The sequence below is a fragment of the Bubalus kerabau genome, chromosome 15 (genome assembly GCF_029407905.1).
Source record: "Bubalus kerabau isolate K-KA32 ecotype Philippines breed swamp buffalo chromosome 15, PCC_UOA_SB_1v2, whole genome shotgun sequence".
In the NCBI taxonomy this organism is placed as follows: Eukaryota; Metazoa; Chordata; class Mammalia; order Artiodactyla; family Bovidae; genus Bubalus; species Bubalus kerabau.
The window spans coordinates 61,501,852-61,526,280 of NC_073638.1; the positions used below are offsets into that span (position 1 = coordinate 61,501,852).

At 39.9% G+C, this 24,429-nt stretch overlaps 1 long non-coding RNA gene and 1 pseudogene across 1 annotated transcript in view; one reads left to right on the forward strand and one right to left on the reverse strand.

Annotated features, from left to right (window-relative positions):
• The window catches only part of LOC129629264 (uncharacterized), a 488,327-nt gene that overhangs the window by 388,468 nt on the left and 75,430 nt on the right, over positions 1-24,429 (reverse strand). The window lies entirely within an intron of this gene.
• On the forward strand, positions 18,439-24,388 carry LOC129629261 (follitropin subunit beta-like; annotated as a pseudogene).

A 24,429-nucleotide genomic window follows, 5' to 3' on the forward strand; every position in this document is an offset into this window, starting at 1 on the left:
TATGGCAAAAGCCAGCCCAACCCAAGTTTTAATTCATGGCCTTTTAGAACCCAACACTTGTGACTTCCATTGGTCCATAGATCTTGTAAATTCTTACAGTAAAAGTGAATGACAAGGAAGTATTGCCCAAATAGAATTCTATAAAAGTATGTTCGTCTTTTAAGTCATCTTTAAATCTGATGGAGAAGGTCAAAAGTTGAGACGTAAGACCCTGGGTAATTAGCAGAGGTGGTCTCTATAGTTGCAATGGAGTTACTGAGAAGTCTAGAAATTCTTTCTAATCAATCCAAAGAGTCAGACATAACTTAGCAACTGAACAACAATCCACGTCCTAGCTTAACCATCAGGCCCTCCCTTTCAGCTTGCATAATTGCTTGAGAGTAATATGTGATGACTTCCTCTGCCAAATCAAATGGAGGCTTGTGACCAAGATTCTTGGTCATTATCACAAGAATATATAAAATCTTTGACAGGTTATACCTGTGATTATCAAACTGTTATTCTAGGTCTATCTTCTAGCTAAATATGCAGGTCACAGAAAAGTTCTGGCTACCCCCTGAAACAGCATTTTCTAAAATGCATTGAAACATATATATTATCATATGTGAAACGGATCACCAGTCCAGGTTTGATGCATGGGACAGGGTGCTCGGGGCTGGTGCACTGGGATGACCCAGAGGGATGGGATGGGGAGGGAGGTGGGAGGAGGATTCAGGATGGGGAACACATGTACACCCGTGGTGGATTCATGCCAATGTATGGCAAAAACCACTACAATATTGTAAAGTAGTTAGCCTCCAATTAAAATGAATAAATTTATAAATAAAATAAAATGTATTCTATGGAATTCTAGGCCCAAAATACTCTGTAGGAAAAAAGAGGGACTGGGGACTCCATATTCATATATATTTAGGAAATATAGCAAGATATACTACACACACAACATTAACCAAACATACATATGCAAATTTTTTTGAAACTTCTAAAAAAATTAGCCCATCAAAAGGTCTAAAAAGTTGTAAGTATAAAATCCTGATGAACTTTAACTCATTGCTTTTTAGATTGATACAACGAGGAGTGCTTTCTTTGTGTAATACCCATTCACAAACCATCAGAAAACACTTAGACATTGCTGATTGGAGCTAACAATATGATTGCCCAAAAAGGTCAACAAAATACTATTTAACAAAAATAGTATACATGTTTATTTATGTTAAAATACTTTTTGAATGGGTTTATGTTTCTGCATTTTCTCTACTGAATTTATCCAGCTTAAAGGTCCGTCCAGTCAAGGCTGTGGTTTTTCCAGTAGTCAGGTATGGATGTGAGAGTTGGACTGTGAAGAAAGCGGAGCGCCGAAGAATTGATGCTTTTGAACTGTGGTGTTGGAGAAGACACTTAAGAGTTCCTTGGACTGCAAGGAGATCCAACCAGTCCATTCTAAAGAAGATCAGTCCTGGGTGTTCTTTGGAAGGAATGATGCTAAAGCTGAAACTCCAGTATTTTGGCCACGTTACGCAAAGAGTTGACTCATTGGAAAAGACTCTGATTCTGGGAGAGATTGGGGGCAGGAGGAGAAGGGGATGACAGAGGATGAGATGGCTGGATGGCATCACCGACTTGATGGACTTGAGTTTGAGTGAACTCCGGGAGTTGATGATGGACAGGGAGGCCTGGCGTGCTGCAATTCATGGGGTCGCAAAGAGTCGGACACGACTGAGTGACTGAACTGAACTGAACTGAACTGAAGACAGTCTAGCATGGGGCCCCAGCAAGGTCATCATAAAAGCAATGTATATAGCACTACACACGTTACAGGGCTTCCCTGGTGGTTCAGCGGTAAAGAACCCACTTGCCAATGCAGCAGACATGGGTGCAATCCATGTCTAAACAGCAGAAATATTTTCACAAATATTTCCTCATTTAACCTTTGGGACAAACCTTTCAGGCAAATATCTCCTGTGCTTTGTTTGCTCATCTCAAATACTGGGAAAATGAATGACCTGCCTAAATTCACTCAGCTGATGTGAGATTGCAATTTTATTGGCTCCTGATATATAGCTGCTGCAAAACTCTCATTTGACTCTGTAATTCCTAATGGCTCAGAATTGCTCTTCCAAACTTTTGGAAGAGCTTGTGGTCATAAGCATTTTCTATGTTGATAATGAAAGTAATTAAAAGCACTGGTTCAGGCTTAGAAAAGAAAGAGGTCCATCAGAAATTTGTGAAGAGTGTAAATTAGAAAGACAAGGCAACCTAATTCATTCTAGAACTCCTTGACTCATATGTAAAGAGCAAAGCTATCCATCAGTTCAAACATTTGTACATGGAAGTTACTGTGACAGGTTAGGAAGACAAGTTAGACATATTCCCCACCTGCAAATAACTGATTAATAAAAGCAAACAACAGCTTTAAGACAAGGTGCATGATCATTTTTCAAAGGAGAAGTTCAAATGAGAGAAAAAAATTAGGCAGCCCAAGCCAGGAAACTGAGAACTGAGAAAAAGTCACTGAATTTCAAACCTGAAGATATCTGACCAGAGTACTTAGAAAAAGCAGATTGCTGCAGAAGTAGATCATGAAGGGTTAATACATAAGTAGTTACACCTAGGAACACGCACCTGTAGTCTAAGTTTAGAATTTATTGTCAACAATTGCAGAGCTTTGGATAAACCTCATGAGCTACAACCTTGCAATGTGTTAAAAAAAAAAAAAAAAAAAGGCTTTCATACCTTCCTTCTTTTCAGCCTTGCAGAGAGCAGAAGTGCTGTATTTTTCCACATGCATAAATGAGTTTGCCTCTGCTGCTTTAGAGCAGGAACTAAAGGGTGCATAAAGGATGCTCTCAAAATGCTTCAGTTTCTCCCTAAGACACATGGGCTTCCTACAGCTGACCAGAAACAGCCCAGCTCTGTATGTGAATCAGGCCAGGCTGAAGGAGGTTTCCCAGCTCCTGAGCTGAAGATACCCTCTATCTGGCCCGACACCTGGAAGAGTGTCCACTTCTGATGTACTGGAACCAGGAAGCTCCAAGGGCAGCCTTGAGGGACCCAGGGAAACCTTGCATCCAGTACTCTCCGCACTTTTTCTGTCTTTGAACCTGACTCATTGCTGCCCTTATATGTCCTCACCAAGGGAAAAAGCAAAAAGTATTCAGGACAGGAACAATATTGAAATACACAATGGTATGAAAAATCAGGGTATTGCTTTCTTCTCTAGTATAAGCGGCGTGAAGTAGAATGGTGAGGAATGAGGCAAAGAGGTCAACAAGGCTATGCTGGCTTCCATAGGACTCTGAAGAAATGGTTCTTAATCCTTGAAAAAATTCATGAAAGAGCTAAACAGAGGTTTACCTCTAACTATAGTAGACTTGTCAGAGAAGCCATATATTTATTTTTTTTTTTTTATCCCAATTTCTCTTTCTTTTTTTTTTTTTTATTTTATTTTATTTTAAATTTTATTTTATTTTTAAACTTAACATAACTGTATTAGATTTGCCAAATATCAAAATGAATCCGCCACAGGCTCAGATAGAAACATAGATTACTCCAATTAGAGCTTAAGAGAAAGGCAATCTCAGTGGTTCTTAGAACACAGGAATATGTGCACATTCAGGCAAGAGTGCAAAGAGCTGAAAAAACTGAAGATACCACTACCCTGGGATATGATCATAACTCTACAGGGTTAGGAAAAGAAACTGAGCCTCGAGTTTGCAACTTCTGGCTACAGGTTCAGCCAAGCAGCTCAACGCCAACCATTTCACACTCTTTCGTCAATTCAGCAATTGGGTTCTACCATGTTCCAGGCCCTGTTTAAAGGCAGGAATAAAAAACAAAAAGCAATAAATAGAGCAACTTTACTGCTTTGTGCAATACTCATTCTAGTGATAAGAGACAAAACAATATACATGTATTAGTCTGTCTGAAACATGGTGTTGAGAAGGATTCTGAGCCTCAGAAGGGAAAGGAAAGCTGTGATTGATTAGTAGTATTGGCCAGTGGGCCCTGGCAGAGGGAGAAGGATCTACTTAGCTAATGGGTTCCTGGACATTGGTTCCATATAATGTCTGTGTGTGGCTGATACAGCCCTCTCACTTAGTTAAAAAACATGGTGTAACTTAAATCCTGAAGATAGGAGAAGTTTGAATATCCCCTACAGTCTCCTCCTAACTTCAAGTCAGAGCCCAACAGAAGCCTCTGACCTGGCTTCATCCATCCACTTTTTAGCTCTCTCTTCCCTGACAAAGGGAGAAAAATACCTGTAGGTACCAGGTGTTAATTGTTTCACTTTTCTCTACCTTCAAGGCTGGGTTACAGAAAAAATGGTTCCAGCTCTACTGGCAAGTTTCTTTGTCCCTTTTATCCCCTAATATATTTTTGCCTAGTCATTACCAAAATCATCCAAATGGTAAATATCCTAAGACTAGAGTGTACTTCTAGGGCTTCCCTGGTGGCTCAGATAGTAAAGAATCTGCCTGCAGTGCAGGAGACCTGGGTTCAATTCCTGGGTCAGGAAGATCCCTTGGAAAAGGGAATGGCTACCCACTCTAGTATTCTTACCTGGAGAATGCCATGGACAGAAGAGCCTGGCAGGCCACAGTCCATGGGGCCACAGAGTTAGACATGACTGAGCGACTAACACTTTCAGAGTGTGTCTCTAAACACTGCCGCCACCATAGCACTTAGCGATATACCCAGTATAGAACTGAAGTCAAAGCAGGTACTTAGTATGGGTTGAATGAAAAAGAAAGGAAGCAGGCTACTACTTTATGAATTTTAAGTTTAAGGGGCATTTTGTTATGACAGAAAGGAAAGTACAATGATTCTGGAATAATGCCATATCCACAGCCAATTTCATTTGCCATACTGACAAACACTCCCCTCTCAACTTTTAATGACATTCCATCCAGATTTATAATAGCAACAACCATTTTAGTATGGAGATCTCATCAGAAGTAAAAGCCAGAAAAATAAATATTTGCCAAGTGATAAAATATCAGGGAAATTTGATATATCATCAATGGAGAGCTCAGTTAAAGCTGAAGCTTGGTGTCAACCTGATTTTCTTTCTTTCATTAGGAAAAATGCAATATTCTAGTTTAACTCCCATAATCTAGCTTAAGGATTCTGAGCATTCCCTTATCCTCTCCGGATTCCAGCTCACTCATCTGTAAATGCTTGGGGTAGAGGGAGGGATGGGTTTAACATTTCTTCCAGGTTTAAAGTCCATGATCCATCATCTAAATTGATATTTTAAGTATTGAATCTGCAAAATGAGATTATTTTGATTAATATTTAATACAGAAAGTGTTCTGTGATGAAGGACCTGCTTGGATTTTAAACATTTGGAGGAAGCATTTGGCTATTTTGGAGCATGTACTTAAATCAGCCTATCTACCTACACTTTTAGAAAACACTTTATAATTGGGGAACTGGGGAGACTGGCTTTGATCACAACCCCAACTGCCACTCAGCACACTCTCTGCCAGTGCAGAGTGGCTTTTTACAATTTTGCTGTCTCCTCATTCCAAATGCAATTTCAAAACCAGCAAAGGCAGAGCTGCCCCTGCAGTTGGAGATATTCTTTATCAAATGATTCAACCTTAAATGTCCTCTCCTGGCTCTTCATTTGCTTGTGTTATTATCTCTAGTTTTTGCCTCTGTCTCCTTCAACTGCTTGTAACCAAATCAGCCTGCATGACTGCCTCATTTCTATTCAAATATTTCTCCACATGAGATCCTTTCCTGAGCACTCAGGACTCATGACCTCTCCCTATGGTAACAGGCTGCTTCCTTATTATGAAATAAAACTGGGATCCTACAGCTTTCTCTTTGGAAGGATAAGCCAATCTTATCACACTTTCTTTGTCCTAGAGCAGTTTCTTCTGCCTGAAACAACTGTTCTCCCAACTCTCAGCAAAGCTAAATTATTCTTATCCCTCACATTTCAACCCACATATTACTATCTTCATGAGGCCTTTGCTGATCCCCACCCCTCCAACAACTGTCAGTCTTCCATTATCTCCTTATATGCTTCCAACATAACTTCAGTGATTAATCATGCTTGAAACCACTTTTTCAGTCTCTGTAACCTGCCGTGAAATATGACCCATATGAGGGGAGAGAAAGAAGGGAGAGAAGGAGACAGGGACTGAGTGGGCTTGGTTCTGTCGTAGACTGTTACCTGCCTCTAGCATTCTCTATCTCTGATCACTGCCACTGCCACCACCATGATGCTGCTAGCAATAGAAGGCAGGAGGTATTGTGTGAAAAGACCGAGGTTTAAATTCAAGCTGTGCTGTTTAATAACTCTAGGATTTGAGTAACTTATCTGGCCTGGCTAAACATGATTCGTTGTCTAGAATATACTTTGCAGGGTTACTGTGAGGACAAAATGAGATCATGTCTAAAAACGTACGTGATGGTTGCTCAGTAAATATTAATTACTTTCCATCTCCACTTTCCCCCAGCCCCCACCCCAAGGGTGCTACTGTTCCTTTAACACTTTGGCTCAAGTGTGGACAAAAACGTCTTCTCTTGGTTCTCCTTAGCACATCTGAGACAGACTGGCACTTTACTAACTGCCAAGGGAAACATGAAAGGTAATTAAATACAGAGAGTAGCAGCAGTATAAGGCTGCCTGGCTCCCCAGAGCAGGGTTTAGTTTCTGTCATATTTACTTTTTTTTCTGACTCAAGGCCCTATCATATTCTGAAAGGGGTCCTAAAGAGAAAGAGAATCCTATGGAGCAAACACTTTTATCCATTCATCTTTTCATTCATTCATTCAATAAATATTGGTTATGTCCTAGTTAGCAGGTGCAAACCAGTTGGCTTCTGTGGGGCTTCCCAAGAGGCCTGTAATGCAGGAGATGTGGGTTTGATCCCTGGGTCAGGAAGATACCCTGGAGTAGGAAATGACAACTTGCTCCAGTATTCTTGCCTGGAAAATTCCATGGACAGAGGAGCCTGGCAGGCTACAGTCCTTGGGGTTGCAAAGAGTTGGACACGACTAAGGCCACATAGCATTATAGACAGACGGTGAAACCTTAGCTTAGAGAGAAAAAAAAGAACAGCAGAAATACATAGGAATACAAGAAAATGAGGATAAAATTGTGGTCCTCAAGCTAGAAAGTAGGGTTGTCAAATTTTTAAGGGGAAAAAATCAAGATACCCAGTCAAATCTGAAAAAATAGCTCTGTCATATTCTTGTAGTTTTTCTAAATAGACCTCATATCAGGATACCCTGACAAAGTCAACACAGGACACAAGTCAGAAAATAGACATGTCTTGTCACTACAGGATGCCTGGCAAACTTGCCCCAAGGGTAAAGGTCCATAATTACAGGCCATATTCTACCCATTAACATGAGGTTTGAGAGGAGCTTGGATCAAGGGAGGACCCTTCAACCACTGGCAGACCTGCTGCATACAAAGGGACTAAGGTCAGGCTGCAAAGAGCACTGAAGAGGCATGAGCAGTGAGGAAGGGTGGTACCAGGTTCCAGACTTGGAGCTGGCAGGGCCAAAACAAAACATCAGCAGGCTGGGAAAGAAGGAGAAACCTTCAGTAACGAGGAGTTCAGGAAGCAGCTCAGTCACTCCCTGAAAATGAGTGCTACTCTAAGTATTTAGCAGCTGAGAAGCTGGCACCAGAGCAATTAGAAAAGGTGATCCTGGGTTCGCTCTGCCATGCCAGGCATTAACTCTGCAGTTGCTGGACACAGGGAGGTCTTGGAGAGAGTCTAAGGGGCCAGAGTACCTGTGGGGGTGGGGGGTAATCAGGGTGCAAAGGGAAGAACTATTTACTCCTAGGGGAAAAAAGTATTTCTGTTATTTTAACAACTAACATAGCTCTTTCACAGCACCTCACAGAATGGAAGACCTGCCCCAGTCAATTCTCAGAAGGGGCAGTGTGTTCACGAGGCCTGGGAACAGGCTCTGGCTCTTATTCTGAGCCTTACCAGTTGTAGCCTGGTCATTCTGATGATTAAACATGTGTGGAGGGTGGCGAGCTGACTTTGTGACAGTAATCTGGCATTTTCTGGAACTAGGACAGAGGTTGGGATAGAGGCCAGACCAAGTATGCATTATACCTGCATCACCTATCTCAAATCCATCTCCCCTTGTGATGAGGATGAAAGCAACATCTCCTGGACTAGAAGCTCCAGGAGGAAATACTGAGTTAAGTAAACACGACAATCATATCAGGTAAACATGGGAAATAACATCAGCATGGAAGAGTTTAAGCAATTTGAAGGCCGTTTGTTTATTCATCATGCATTCATTTTTAGCACCTACCACGTGACTGGCATTATGCTTTACCCGAGGATAATAATAAATAAATGTATTTTTAAAGTATTTTCTTTAAATATTAAAATGATAATATACTAAAATACTAATACTAAAATACAAAATAGTATTTCATTTTTTAAAATGCACTTGATGTAAAATAGACATACTGATTTTTGAATCGTACTCAAAATATTGACGATATATATAGAATACATATATACCTATACTTATATATATGCTAAAAAATAAATGCTATTAAGAAAAAACAAACTTTATCTTGCAAGATTCCAAAGTGAGACATACTCATTTTTCTTGGGAAGCACTTTGTACTGCCTGGCTTGGCAACAAAAAGAGGAGCCAGGATAACCATCAATCTGCGGCTATAATAATTATCATTTTTCCTCTGTGCAGGAAGAAGACAGACAAAATTAATTCCCTTTCGGTCCTGTGATTATTGCAATGCTTATTCTAACTTTCTTTCTGTACTAAAGAGAACTCCATGTAGAATTTAAATGCATGAAAGCTTGCCACCTATTTTTGCTACTTTGTTCATCATTCTCTAGATTTGTGTGTGTGTGTGTGTGTGTGCACACTTTGTTATGTCAGACTCTTTGCGATCCCATGGACTGTAGCTCGCCAGGCTCCTCTGTCCTTGGGATTTTCTAGGCAAGAATACTGGAGTGGGTTGCCATTTCCTCCTCCAGGGGATCTTTGCAACCCAAGGATCAAACCTGTATCTCTTGCATCTACTACACTGGTGGGTGGATCCTTTACCACTAGCACCACCTATATGTACAATTTTCTGGACATGGAGGGAGTTACCTAGGAGTATGGCTACCAAAACAAGCCACAACATATGTCTTTACCTCAATTTAGGGATAAAACATATATGGGCAAAAATTTCAACAGCCAAATAAATTACTTTGAAAGAAATTATTTATTGATCAGGCATATGAAGATTTTTTATTTATGGCCTGTACGTTTAGTTATATAATTTTCTTCAATAATAATGATGTTTATTTCCTTAACAGATTAAGTAGTAAAAGGGAACCACATAACTTTTTCAAATGAGGATACTCTGGAAATAGTCTGGGGAGCTATTAATAAACGCACCAGCACAACAACAAAAGCTTGTTGTGCTTGTTGTTAACTTGCACTTATTGAATGCTTCCACTGTACACTTCTATGCTCTACACTTGACATATATGTCTTCATTTAATATTCAAAACCTTTCTGTGAAGGACATTATTAGACCCATTTTACAGATGAGCAGGCTGAGATTTGGGCAAAGTTAAGTACTTTGCCCAAAGTACACTACTGTTAAGTTGAAGAATCAGGACCTGAATCCATCTGACTCTAAAAACCCTCACCTTAAAGAATAAACAAAAAAACAAACCAAATCAAACAAACAAAAAAGCGCCACCTTCTAGCAAAGGAGTAAAACTCAAACCAGCAATAACAGTACAGGAAGAGAAAAGCTCTGATAGCAGAATATGCAAGGTACATAGTATCCCAAAGGTGAGCCCCTGGTTCAGACTGGGAATGTTAATAACAGCTTTTCAACAGATCCCAAAGGTGGCATAGGAGCTGAGCCTTAATCCCAAATGATTCTCAAATCATTCCAAAATAACTAAGTCAGCCACTACATACACTGACTCAAATAATACCAGAGGCAAAGCACTTAAGAAATGATTACACCATTGGAGAATTTCAACAAATTGCCAACAAGACAGGGTAACAGGAAAAACATAAATCTCAGTGAGCTACTCAAAAGCGTTAATGGGGCAACTGGTGAGCGTCCCAATTATATATTATCATACATCCTGTCATGGTGATCAATGCTACAGAATATAATTCTGCTGAAATACTATCTGTCTTGTCAAACAGACGGGTCGTATCTACCATTGGGTAGCTGTGTGCTGCTCCACTCCTAAAGGAAAAGAAGTGGATGCTAATTCCTAGAATGGTAAGAACGGCATAAGCTACTGAGAAAAAAATAGAAAGTGAAGGGCTCACCTTAAAGTGCGCTTTTGGGTTAAGACTGTTTTCCAATTCACCAGCAGTGGACAGCTTTAAAAACAGAGTTGGTGGTGGAAGGGGTTGTTGTTGTTGTTCGGTCACTAAGTTGTGTCCAGCTCGTTTGCAACCTCATGAGCTGTAGCCCACCAGGCTCCTCTGTCCATGTGATCTTCCTGGCAAGAATACTGGAGTGGGTTGCCATTTCTTTCTCCGGAGTATCTTTCTGATCCAGGGATCGAACATGAGTCTACTGCATTGCAGGAGGATTCTTCACCACTGAGCCAGGGAAGCCAGTGGAAAGGGTTGGTTGCTGTCAATAACTCCCAAGTACTGGGATGGCAGGACAGAGCAGAATGAGCACTAGCCTAGGTCTCCACAACTGCACCTCTCATCCCAGCTCTCTTATTACATAGCAGTGTGATTTTTGAACAAGCTCCTTAACCTCTCTGACTCTGTTCCTCTTCTGAAAAAAGAATTCAGTACTAGGACTTCATCATCTGACATCCTTTCTGTCTGTAAACCAAGAGCAACTTACCAGGCCAAATTCAGGATTAGTATTAGATGAGCCAATTCACCTAAGAAAGAAACTAGAAAAACCCTTGGTTCTGTGCCTAAACATGATCCACTAAGAGGTACCATATCATTCATTGTTTAATGACAAAGGATTAACTTTCCACTTTTTACTCACAAGATTGACCAAGGCAAAATGACATCCTCTCTGAATTTTGACCTGGTTCCACATCCTTTTCAATATTAAATGAAATTCTGTGAATAACATGTTCACCACAGGCTCTGAACTTCTTAAATGGCTCCTCATAAAAATTACTTCTACTTCCTCTAAGGGTTTTGGGTGTCTAATATTCAACTGCCTTGTGTTTTCTAAATATAGATTTTCTAGTGCCTGGTTGATACATGAAAACTGTTTCTCATCAGACATAAAAAGACCAACTCTGTTGATGACTCTCAGAGGCTGGCCAACGTTGTTTCCTACAAGACCCAAATAAATAGCTTTTTATCTGGAGACTCCATTCCCGAGTCCCCAGAATTTTGAGAAATAGAACTAGTAGTATATCAGAAGGAGCCCTACAGGCCCCCCTCATTATTGACAGAGGCTAAGTTGAAATAAACTGCATGGTTGGAAAAGCAACTCTAGCTTACCAACTCCTCTCCAAACTTAGGTGGATACCCACTGAGGCAGGGGCTGGCTCCTCCTAGAAAGGAGGAGTAGCAGGGGAGGAATATTCTCTGTGGCCAAGTGCATGTCTAAGAGAAGGGAGAGCAGAGCAAGGTTAAGCAAACCCAGCATCTACTTCCAAGTTTACATTGAGGCAAAACTCTCCATTATTCCAAGGAGGGAGCAATAAATATTTTGAGAGGCTCAGTTCAGTTCAATCACTCAGTCATGTCCAGATTCTTGCGACCCCATCGAAACTGCAACACACCAGGCTTCCCTCTCCTTCAGTATCTCCCTGAGCTTGCTCAAACTTATGTCCATTGAGTCAGTGATGCCATCCAACCATCTCATCCTCTGTTGCCTCCTTCCCTGCCTGCCCTCAATCTTTTCCGGCATCAGGGTCTTTTCAAGAGGCTAGGACAGCTCTTAAAGAAAATCCTTCCATTTGAAAACTGGGAATGGGAAAAAGGCATTTTCCTCATTCATGAGAAACCATGCATCCAGAATATCATAGAAGAAATAATTGAAGAAACAAACTAAACACCAGTCTCAGTTACACTATGGAAAAAGGGTAGCAGTGGATTCAGGCAACTGAAGCCCTAACTTAATCACACGGAAGCAGCCAAGATGATCAGATTTCCATATCAAACTCTCAAAAGTTCTAAATATGCTCCCTTCACTTACAAAGAGAAGGGAGGCTCAGGTTAAAGTCCTGACCATTTTGAGGAGCAAGGGTGCAGCTAATTTGCTGTAGCCAGCAAAACTGAGGGAGCTGTATCAAGGGAAACGATGTCCTCTGGGATGATCACTCAGCTGAAAAATTACTTGACCAAACACAAGCAGGGTGGGAGCCCCACTGCCCAGAAGGGGGCCAGCTGCTAATTACAGTGTCTCTCTGGAGAAGTGCTTCCAACAGTATTTCTGGGTTGTTAGTTGATTAGATTTCAGTTAAATCGATAAAGCCTCTAGGGTTAACTATCTAGAAGATGTTGCTCCACAATTATAATGCACAGAAAAATGTTTATTATAAGTGTTCTCTTGTTTTGGCTTAATTATTTAAGCACTTGAAATTCAGTGATTATCTTCCCGCCTCCCCAGAAACAATCTGAGAAGGAAATTGGCAAACATTTCAAAGAAACGAGATCTATTTCTAATGGACAAATGAATCAAATGAAAAATGGACCTATTTCTTAGTTATATTCAGGAGGAGCACAATTATTCAATAAATCAATGGGCATTTAGCTCAGGACAGTAAAAGCCACAATGTACTGAGCGTTTACCACGTGTCAGGTTCAAGATAAGTGCTTTGCCAACATTATCTTATTCAATCTTCATAATTTCCCTGAAGGATAGCACTGTTATCCCCATTTTGAGATGTGAAAATGCCAAGTCAGTAAAAGAAAGAGACAGGATTCAAATTTAGATCGGTTGGTGTTATGGGTTGAATTGTGCCCCCTTTCAAAACTCATATTATTGAACTTCTAAGCCCTGTAACTCAGAATGTGACCTTATTTGGTGATAATGGAGATGTAATTAGTGAAGTTAAGATGGGGTTATCCTGGAGTAGAGTGGGCCCCTAATCCCACATGTCTGGTGTGCTTATAAAGGGAGAGGATTTGGACAGAGATACGCACATAGAAGTACTGCTGTGTGAAGATGAAGGCAGAGATCAGAGTGATAAAGCAAGAAACTCCAAACACTGCCAGCAAATCACCAGAAGCTAGGGAAGAAAAATGGAACAGATTCTTGCTCACAGCCCTCAGAAAGAATCAAATCTATTGATTTTGGACTTCTAGCCTCCAGAGCTATGAAACAATAAATTTCTCTTGTGTAAGTCACCTTGTTCGTGGTACTTTGTTATGGCAGCTCTAGCAAACTAATATAGTTGGGTCCCCCAGATCTGTGCCTTTCTTCTGGGTCATGCTAGGTGGGCAGAGTTTCTTGCTGCTCTTGAACCAACCCATCTGGTTAGACACCCTGGACCAACCTTTACTGAACTTTGGACTGAGGTTGTGGAGATATCTCTGACAACATGTCTAGTGTGGCTTCCTTCCCACCTTCCCCTGGCTTAACTATCTCCTTAGCTGTCTTCATGTTTCTGAGAAATCAATATCGCCTCACTGGCCACATGTTATTCATTCATTCACCAAAAAAAATACTGAGCTCCTTCTTTGTTCCCGTTAGTCTCTCATGGAGTTCACAGTCTAGCAGAGGAGCATGAATGATGTCAATAAAATTATTACATTGAGATTTATGACAGCTATACTAAAAATGATTGTCTTCGAGCCCTATCCAACTTGAGACCGATGCTCTTCTCTGCTAAAAGCTTTACTCTGATTCTTTTCAAAAATAAGACAGCAGAAGAGACACTGATGTATAGAACAGTCTTTTGGACTCTGTGGGAGAGGGAGAAGGAGAGGGTGGGATGATTTGGGAGAAGGGCATTGAAATATGTATAATATCGTATATGAAACGAGTCACCAGTCCAGGTTCAATGCACAATACTGGATGCTAGGGGCTGGTGCACTGGGATGATGCAGAGGGATGGTACGGGGAAGGAGGAGGGAGGAGGGTTCAGGATGGGGAACACATGTATACCTGTGGTGGATTCACGTTGATATATGGCAAAACCAATGCAATATTGTAAAGTTAAAAAATAAAATAAAATAAAAAATAAGCAATGAGATAGATACTTCAGAACACCAAGAGAGAGAAGTTGAAGAAAACTGTATTGTTTTACTTATTCTGTATTCAAAGCAATGATAAGCAATATTTTGGTAATTTTCTGTAAATTTTCTCTTGTTTAATAAAAACCATAAACCAAAAGCTCAGTAGCAAAAACCCAAAGAAAACCACACCGAGGCATACCATGCATCTGTGCTCTGTCGCTTAAGTCATGTCTGAGTCTTTGTGACCCCGTGGTCTGTAGCCCACCAGGCTCCTCTGTCCATGGGATTCTCCAGGCAAGAATACTGGAGTGGTTGCCTTGCCAATAAGTATAAATTCAGGAAGGCAGGTTGAAAAATTAGTGATAAAAATAAAATCTTTTTTTAAATTTAAATTTATTTATTTTAATTGGAGGCTAATTACTTTACAATATTGTATTGGTTCTGCCACACATCAACATGAATCCACCACAGGCGTACTAGTCAAAGGGAAACAAGACATATTACATAGACAGGATAAATATATAAGACTGCAGAATCCTCATCTGAAACAAGGCAAATAAAGAATATGAAGTACTGAAATAAAACTACCAAAAACAGACTTGGTAACCAAGAATTCTAGGTAGAAATTCTGTAACTAGAAAGAAAATTCCTTCAAAAACTAAGTTGAAATACATATTTTTAGTAAATTTAAGATTGAGAGAATGCATTGCCAGATAATGTGCATGACAAAGAATTCTAAAGAACGCTCATTCAGATCAGATCAGGTCAGTCGCTCAGTCGTGTCCGACTCTTTGCGACCCCATAAATGGCAGCACGCCAGACCTCCCTGTCCATCACCAACTCCCGGAGGTCACTCAGACTCACGTCGATCAAGTCAGTGATGCCATCAGCCATCTCATCCTCTGTCGTCCCCTTCTCCTCTTGCCCCCAATCCCTCCCAGCATCAGAGTCTTTTCCAATGAGTCAACTCTTCGCATCAGGTGGCCAAAGTACTGGAGTTTCAGCTTTAGCATCATTCCTTCCAAAGAAATCCCAGGGCTGATCTCCTTCAGAAGGGACTGGTTGGATCTCCTTGCAGTCCAAGGGACTCTCAAAGAGTCTTCTCCAACATCACAGTTCAAAAGTATCAATTCTTTGGCGCTCAGCCTTCTTCACAGTCCAACTCTCACATCCATACATGACCACAGGAAAAACCATACCCTTGACTAGACGAACCTTTGTTGGCAAAGTAATGTCTCTGCTTTTGAATATGCTATCTAGGTTGGACATAACTTTCCTCCCAAGGAGTAAGCGTCTTTTAATTTCATGGCTGCAGTCACCATCTGTAGTGATTTTGGAGCCCAGAAAAATAAAGTCTGACACTGTTTCCACTGTTTCCCCATCTATTTCCCATGAAGTGATGGGGCCGGATGCCATGATCTTCGTTTTCTGAATGTTGAGCTTTAAGCCAACTTTTTCACTGTCCACTTTCACTTTCATCAAGAGGCTTTTTAGTTCCTCTTCACTTTCTGCCATAAGGGTGGTGTCATCTGCATATCTGAGGTTATTGATATTTCTCCCAGCAATCTTGATTCCAGCTTGTGTTTCTTCCAGTCCAGCGTTTCTCATGATGTACTCTGCATAGAAGTTAAATAAGCAGGGTGACAATATACAGCCTTGATGTACTCCTTTTCCTATTTGGAACCAGTCTGTTGTTCCATGTCCAGTTCTAACTGTTGCTTCCTGACCTGCATACAAATTTCTCAAGAGGCAGATCAGGTGGTCTGGTATTCCCATCTCTTTCAGAATTGTCCACAGTTTATTGTGATCCACACAGTCAAAGGCTTTGGCATAGTCAATAAAGCAGAAATAGATGTTTTTCTGGAATTCTCTTGCTTTTTCCATGATCCAGCGGATGTTGGCAATTTGATCTCTGGTTCCTCTGCCTTTTCTAAAACCAGCTTGAACATCAGGAAGTTCATGGTTCACATATTGCTGAAGCCTGGCTTGGAGAATTTTGAGCATTACTTTACTAGTGTGTGAGATGAGTGCAATTATGTGGTAGTTTGAGCATTCTTTGGTATTGCCTTTCTTTGGGATTGGAATGAAAACTGATTAGACAGGAGGAAAATAATGTGTTGAAAAAGATAATATATGAGTAAATACAAAGACTTTTCTCATTGTTTAAGTATCTTAAAAATATAATTGACTACTTAGAACAAAGATAACAACAACATAGTAAGGGATTAGAATAATGTTGAAGTAAAATAAATAATAACTGCACAAAGGATGAGGGTGGAGAAAAATGGAAAGTTATAAGTACATACTTTCATTGTGTGTGAAGTGGAATATTATTACTTGAGGTAAAGGATGCATTTTAAACTTGAGAATGAGCAAACAAATAAATAAATCGAGCTGTTAAGCCAATAGTGTAAATGAAACAAATACTAAAAAATAACCAATTCAAAAGAATACAGAGTAAATTGAAAAATGAACAAAGAATAAATTAAACAAAGAACAATATGATGACCATAAACCCATGACTATCAAAATTATGTTCAATTTAAAGATTCTGAGCACTCCAATTAAAAGACAAAGATCATTAGACTAGATTGTTTTTAAAATCAAGACTCAACTATATGCTTTCCAGATGAAATGCACTTTAAATACAAAGATAAAGGCTGGAAAAGATATATTTTGAAAACACTAATTATCCAGGTAGAGTGACCATAGTCAACATTCTTCTCTAAGTAATCAATAGAACAAGCAGACAGAAAGTTAGAAAATATATAGAAGAGTCAAACAACACTATCAAGACCCTTACAACATCTCACCTCAAACCAGCAGAATATCTCAAAAGATTTAAAATGACAGAAAGTACACAAAGTGTTGTTTTCTAAACACAAGGGAATTAAATAATCAATAAGGAAAAAATCATGAAAACCCCTCCAAATATGGAACTTAAAACAATGTGCTTCCAAACAACCTATGGATCAATGAAGAAAGTAAAAGAGAAATTAGAAAATATATTTAACTGAATAATGACAAATCAACATGAATTAAGATTTGGGGATGAATCACTTTAAATGTGTTTATTTTGGGGGGTGCTGCACCACTTGGCATGCAGGATCTTAGTTTCCTGACCAGGGGTGGAACTTGTGTCTCCTGCACTAGGAGCACAGTCTTAGCTACTGGACAACAACTTAATGTTTATATTAAGGCAATCCCCTGTGACATTTTTTAAATTGATACATAGTTGCTCTATAATATTATATGTTTCAGATGTACAATACAATGACTCACAAGTTATAAAGGTTATACTCCACTTACTACAAAATATTGGCTATATTCCCTGTGTTATGCAATATATCCTTGTAGCTTATTTTATATCTAATACTTTGTACCTGTTAATGCCCTACCTTATATTGCCCCTCCCCTCTTCCCTCTTCCCACAGTAGCTACTAACTTGTTCTCTGCATCTGTGAGTCTGCTTCTTTTTTATTATTATATTCACTAGTTTGTTGTATTTTTTAGATCCCACATATAAGTGACATCATACAGTAATTGTCTTTCACTGTCTGACTTACTTCACTTAGCGTAGTGCCCTCTAAGTCCATCTATGTTGCTGCAAATGGCAAAATTTCGTTCTTTTTATGGCTGAGTAGTATTCCATTGTGTGTTTGTATATTTTTATCCATCTATGTGTGGATGGACACTGAGGTTACTACCATATCTTAGCAATAGTAAACTGCCAACATATGGGTCAGAGAAGGCAATGGCACCCACTCCAGTACTCTTGCCTGGAAAATCCCATGGATGCGAGGAGCTTGGTAGGCTGCAGTCCATGGGGTCGCTAAAAGTTGGATATGACTGAGCGACTTCACTTTCACTTTTCACTTTCCTGCATTGGAGAAGGAAATGGCAACCCACTCCAGTGTTCTTGCCTGGAGAATCTTGCCTGGTGGGCTGCCGTCTATGGGGTTGCACAGAGTCGGACATGACTGAAGCGACTTAGCAGCAGCAGCAGCAACATATGGGCGCATATATATTTTCAAATTAGTGTTTTTCTGGGTTTGTTTTTTTTCAGATACATAGCCCATGACATTTTAATCCTTAAAAAAACTAGAACTATATGAGAATTTCTGACATGTTAGTGTGTCTCTCTTTTGCCAAAGAGTGCCTGTTGAATTTGAATGAGATAGTAGAGTTTGGGAAGCAGGTTGATTTCAGTTCAATTTGAATGGGTCAAAGTCCATGAATGTGAAAATACTTTGGGATTTCTAATTGCTTACTTCCCAGTGCAGGATGAAGTCTGTCCAGTTCTCCTTCCTTTTCTGTTGCTGGAGAGCAATCTGCTGTAGCAGCTGCGAGCTGATCAACATTAACATCACGGTGGAGAAAGAGGAATGTAGCTGCATAAGCATCAACACCACGTGGTGTGTGGGCTACACCTGAGTAGGCACTTTGCTTTGCTGGAAGTGAGGTGCTGAGGGTCTGGATAAGGCCGGTTTCATTGATTCCCATTCTGTCAATATTTTGTCACTTCTAAATTAGAGCCATGAGTCCCTTAGCCAACACTGTCTGTGTTATAATTGAGGTAAATTACCATGATATCGTTTAGATGTTTGGGTTTGGATTTAATTTGGATAAAACAGATTCGGGACAGCTCAGATTGATGTAAATGACTGCCTCAGTAATGTGCCAACTCTGCATTTTAAAAGAGCATTTTTCTGCTAGCTTTACCTATTGAGGGATAAACATGGACATGAGTACATATCTATAATTAAACATGGAATATTGTCAATAGTCTTTAAAATAACAATTGCAATAATAAAAGGCATACCTCTGCAACAGGGATAGTAATAACATTCATTTTACAGCCAAATAAAAAATGCAAGCAGCCTATTATAAAATTCATTTTATTGGCCCATTTTTAATACAATACCAACAAGCAGCCTGAGAGCACTCAATCCCTGGAGACAAGCCAAAATGAGTCAGCAAACCTACACCCTTCTTTATGCTGTTAAGAAAATCAAAGAATAAAGGTATTAAGTCATTTGTCTACATTCTCAGAGCTTCTTCAAAATAAACCAGCTAAAGGCGACAATGTTTCTGTGCTGCTTTTCTACACATCTGGCTATTTAGAAGTTCGATAAACTGAAATTGAAAGTGCTGCATCTTAATGAAAATACTTTATTTATTTAATATTAAATGAACTGATCAATAAAACTCAACTTTCCACACTTTGGGTGAGATGTAGGCCTGATGGCCAGCTGCAGAAATGAACTATCCAGCAGCCCCCCTTCTCCCTCAAAGCCAATTATTTTCTTAGTGGGCATGTAGAGGAGTGAAATATGTTTGACCTAATTTCAATGTTCTGATACTGAAACTGTATCATATACCTTTTGGATTAAGAATCCTACACAGGTACAGAATTTAAGGCAATGGCAAGGAAGAACCTAAAAGGCAACAGAATATCAGAATCCAATATGTGATTTCCCAAACATTTTAGACAAAATAAAAATAATTGAGCTTATGACACCACCCTTATGGCAAAAAGTGAAGAGGAACTCAAAAGCCTCTTGATGAAAGTGAAAGTGGAGAGTGAAAAAGTTGGCTTAAAGCTCAATATTCAGAAAACGAAGATCATAGCATCTGGTCCCATCACCTTATGGGAAATAGATGGGGAAACAGTATCCGATTTTATTTTGGGGGGACTCCAAAATCACTGCAGATGGTGATTGCAGCCATGAAATTAAAAGGTGCTTACTCCTTGGAAGGAAAGTTATGACCAACCTAGATAGCATATTCAAAAGCAGAGACATTATTTTGCCAACAAAGGTCTGTCTAGTCAAGGCTATGGTTTTTCTAGTGGTCATGTATGGATGTGAGAGTTGGACTGTGAAGAAGGCTGAGCGCCGAAGAATTGATGCTTTTGAACTGTGGTGTTGGAGGAGACTCTTGGGAGTCCCTTGGACTGCAAGGAGATCCAACCAGTCCATCCTAAAGGATATCAGTCCTGGAAGTTCTTTGGAAGGGCTGATGCTAAAGCTGAAACTCCAATACTTTGGCCACCTGATGCGAAGAGTTGACTCATTGGAAAAGACTCTGATGCTGGGAGGGATTGGGGGCAGGAGGAGAAGGGGACAACAGAGGATGAGATGGCTGGATGGCATCACCGACTCGATGGACATGAGTTTGGGTGATCTCCAGGAGTTGGTGATGGACAGGGAGGCCTGGCGTGCTGCAATTCATGGGGTGGCAAAGAGTCAGACACGACTGAGCAACTGAACTGAACTGAACTGAACGGATGGTTCCTATTCCTCTTTTAAATATACATAGAAAAGATTAAAAATACATAGAAAAAAGTTGGAAATATTTTTCTAAGCAATTAAACCCAAAAGCTACGTTTTTACCTGTCATTAATATAGCTTAAGAATATTAAGTACAAAAAAAATAATAAAACACCCATCTTTAAATTGCAAAGGTCATTTTGTATTTCCATACAAATTGTAAAATTATTTGTTCTAGCTCTGTGAAAAATACCCTTGGTAGCTTGATAGGGATTGCACTGAATCTATAGATTGCTTTGGGTAGTATACTCATTTTCACTATATTGATTCTTCTGGTCCATGAACATGGTATATTTCACCATCTATTAATGTGTATGAAAATACAAAAAACCTCGAATAGCCAAAGCAATCTTGAGAAAGAAGAATGGAACTGGAGGAATCAACCTGCCTGACTTCAGGCTCTACTACAAAGCCACAGTCATCAAGACAGTATGGTACTGGCACAAAACAGAAATATAGATCAATGGAACAAAATAGAAAGCCCAGAGATAAACCCACCCACCTATAGACACCTTATCTTTGACAAAGGAGCCAAGAATATACAATGGAGAAAAGACAATCTAACAAGTGGTGCTGGGAAAACTGGTCAACCACTTGTAAAAGAATGAAACTAGAACACTTTCTAACACCATACACAAAAATAAACTCAAAATGGATTAAAGATCTAAATGTAAGACCAGAAACTATAAAACTCCTAGAGGAGAACATAGACAAAACACTCTCCAACATAAATCAGAGCAGGATCCTCTATGACCCACCTCCCAGAATATTGGAAATAAAAGCAAAAATAAACAAATGGGACCTAATTAAAATTAAAAGCTTCTGCACAACAAAGGAAACTATAAGCAAGGTGAAAAGACAGCCTTCAGATGGGAGAAAATAATAGCAAATGAAGCAACTGACAAAGAATTAATCTCAGAAATATACAAGCAACACCTGCAGCTCAATTCCAGAAAAATAAACTACCCAATCACAAAATGGCCCAAAGAACTAAACAGACATTTCTCCAAAGAAGACATACAGATGGCTAACAAATACATGAAAAGATGCTCAACATCACTCATTATCAGAGAAGTGCACATCAAAACCACAATGAGGTACCATTTCATGCCAGTCAGAATGGCTGCTATCCAAAAATCTACAAGCTATAAATGCTGGAGAGGGTGTGGAGAAAAGGGAACCCTCTTACACTGTTGGTGGGAATGCAAACTAGTACAACCACTATGGAGAACAGTGTGGAGATGCCTTAAAAAAACTGGAAATAGAACTGCCTTATGACCCAGCAATCCCACTACTGGGCATACACACTGAGGAAACCAGAATTGAAAGAGACACGTGTACCCCAATGTTCATTGCAGCACTGTTTATAATAGCCAGGACCTGGCTATTTATGGAAGCAACCTAGATGCCCATCAGCAGACGAATGGATAAGAAAGCTGTGATACATATACACAATGGAGTATTACTCAGCCATTAAAAAGAATACATTTGAATCAGTTCTAATGAGGTGGATGAAACTGGAGCCTATTATACAGAGTGAAGTAAGCCAGAAAGAAAAACACCAATACAGTATACTAACACATATATATGGAATTTAGAAAGATGGTAATGATAACCCTGAATCCAAGACAGCAAAAGAGACACAGATGTATAGAACAGTCTTTTGGACTCTGCGGGAGAGGGAGAGGGTGGGATGATTTGGGAGAATGGCATTGAAACGTGTATAATATCATATGTGAAATGAATCACCAGTCCAGGTTCGATTCAGGATACAGGATGCTAGGGGCTGGTGCACTGGGATGATGCAGAGGGATGGTACAGGGAGGGAGGTGGGAGGGGGGTTCAGGAATGGGAACACGTGTACACCTGTGGCAGATTCATGTTGATGTATGGCAAAACCAATACAATATTGTAAAGTAATTAGCCTCCAATTAAAATAAATAAATTTATATTTTTTTAAATAATTAATTAAAAATAAATTGCAAAGGTCATATCTTCTGTATTATTTTATCTTTGCATGTTTCTATGCTATACAAATTCAAAGTTTTTATAGAATTTTATAAATATTAAATACATGGGTACTCTCATGGTAGACAGAAAAGAGATAACTACACTTTCTGTAACATTCCCACAACACTTCAAAACAGCAGTATAATATGAGTTCCTTTCTTGCTCTCTCAAGCTGTTTTCTTGAATGTTTTTAACTGCTCTGCTCATCCCAGAGACTTCAATTATGAGAAGATGAATCCATGTCCTTCTACACCACCATCTTGATTTCCAGAACCCAAGGGAAAGGAGCGGTGACCCCACAAGAGACTGAGCTTCCAGATATACAAGCTGGATTTAGAGATGGAGAGGAACCAGAGATCAAATTGCCAACATCCGTTGGATCATAGAAAAAGCAAGGGAACTCCAGGAAAATATCTATTTCTGCTTCATTGACTATGCTAAAGCCTTTGACTGTGTGGATCACAACAAACTGTGGAAAATTCTTAAGATATGGGAATACCAGACCACCTTACCTCATTCCTGAGGAACCTGTATGCAGGTCAAGAAGTAACAGTTAAAACAAGACATGGAACAACAAACTGGTTCAAAGTTGGGAAAGGAATATGTCAAGATTGTATATTGTCACCCTGCTTATTTACCTTCTATTCAAAGTACATCATGTGAAATGCCAATGATTCACAAGCTGGAATCAAGATTTCCAGGAAAAATATAAGCAACCTCAGATATGCAGATAACACCACCCTTATGGCAGAAAGTGAAGAGGAACTAAAGAGCATCTTGATGAAGGTGAAAGAGGGGAGTGACAACCTGGCTTAAAACTCAACATTCAAAAAACTAAGATCAAGACATCCACTTCTATCATTTCATGGTAAATAGATGGGGAAAAAGTAGAAACAGGGGCAGATTTTATTTTCTTGGGCTCCAAAATCACTGCAGATGGTAACTGCAGCCATGAAATTAAGATACTTGATCCTTGGAAGAAAAGCCATGACAATGCTAGACAGCGTATTAAAAAGCAAAGACATCACTTTGCCGACACAGGTCTGTGCAGTCAAAGCTATGGTTTTTCCAGTAAACATGTATGGATGTGAGAGTTGGACCATAAAGGAAGCTGAGTGCTGAAGAATTGATGCTTTTGAACTGTGGTGTTGAAGAAGATTCTTGAGAGTCCCTTGGACTGCAAGGAGATCCAACCAGTACATCCTAAAGGAAACCAACTCTGAATATTCACTGGAAGGACTAATGCTAAAACTGAAGCTCCAACACTTTGGCTATCTGATGTGAAGAGTCAACTCAATAGAAGAGACCCTGATAATGGGAAAGATTGAAGGCAGGAGGAAAAGGGGACAACAGAGGATGAGATGGTTAGAGGGCATCACCGACTCAATGGTCATGGGTTTGGTCAAACTCCGGGAAACAGTGAAGGACAGGGAAGCCTGACGTGCTGCAGTCTATGGGGTCACAAAGTGTGACGTGACTTAGTGACTAAACAAAAACAACATGAGTTCCTTTATGAGGTCAAGTTTTCTGTGCTTAAGGATCCTAGAAACTGGTCTTCTGAAAGGAAATATTAGAGCAAGCAGTATTAAATCCCTATCCCTTATTTACTAAGCCAAACGGAAACTTGCAGAATAATGTAACCTAATTCCTAAAGTACTCGGGACTTGGTATACAGGGACCCAGCGAGGCCCAACATCCAGAAAATATGTACCTTCAGGGAGCTGGTCTACGAGACGGTGAAAGTGCCTGGCTGTGCTCACCATGCAGACTCCCTGTACACGTACCCAGTAGCCACTGACTGTCAGTGCGGCAAGTGCGCCGGCGACAGCACGGACTGCACCGTGCGAGGCCTGGGGCCCAGCTACTGCTCCTTCAGTGAAAGCAGAGAATAAACAGCAGCAGACACTTTGAGCTGCCTACCTTAAAGGACCAA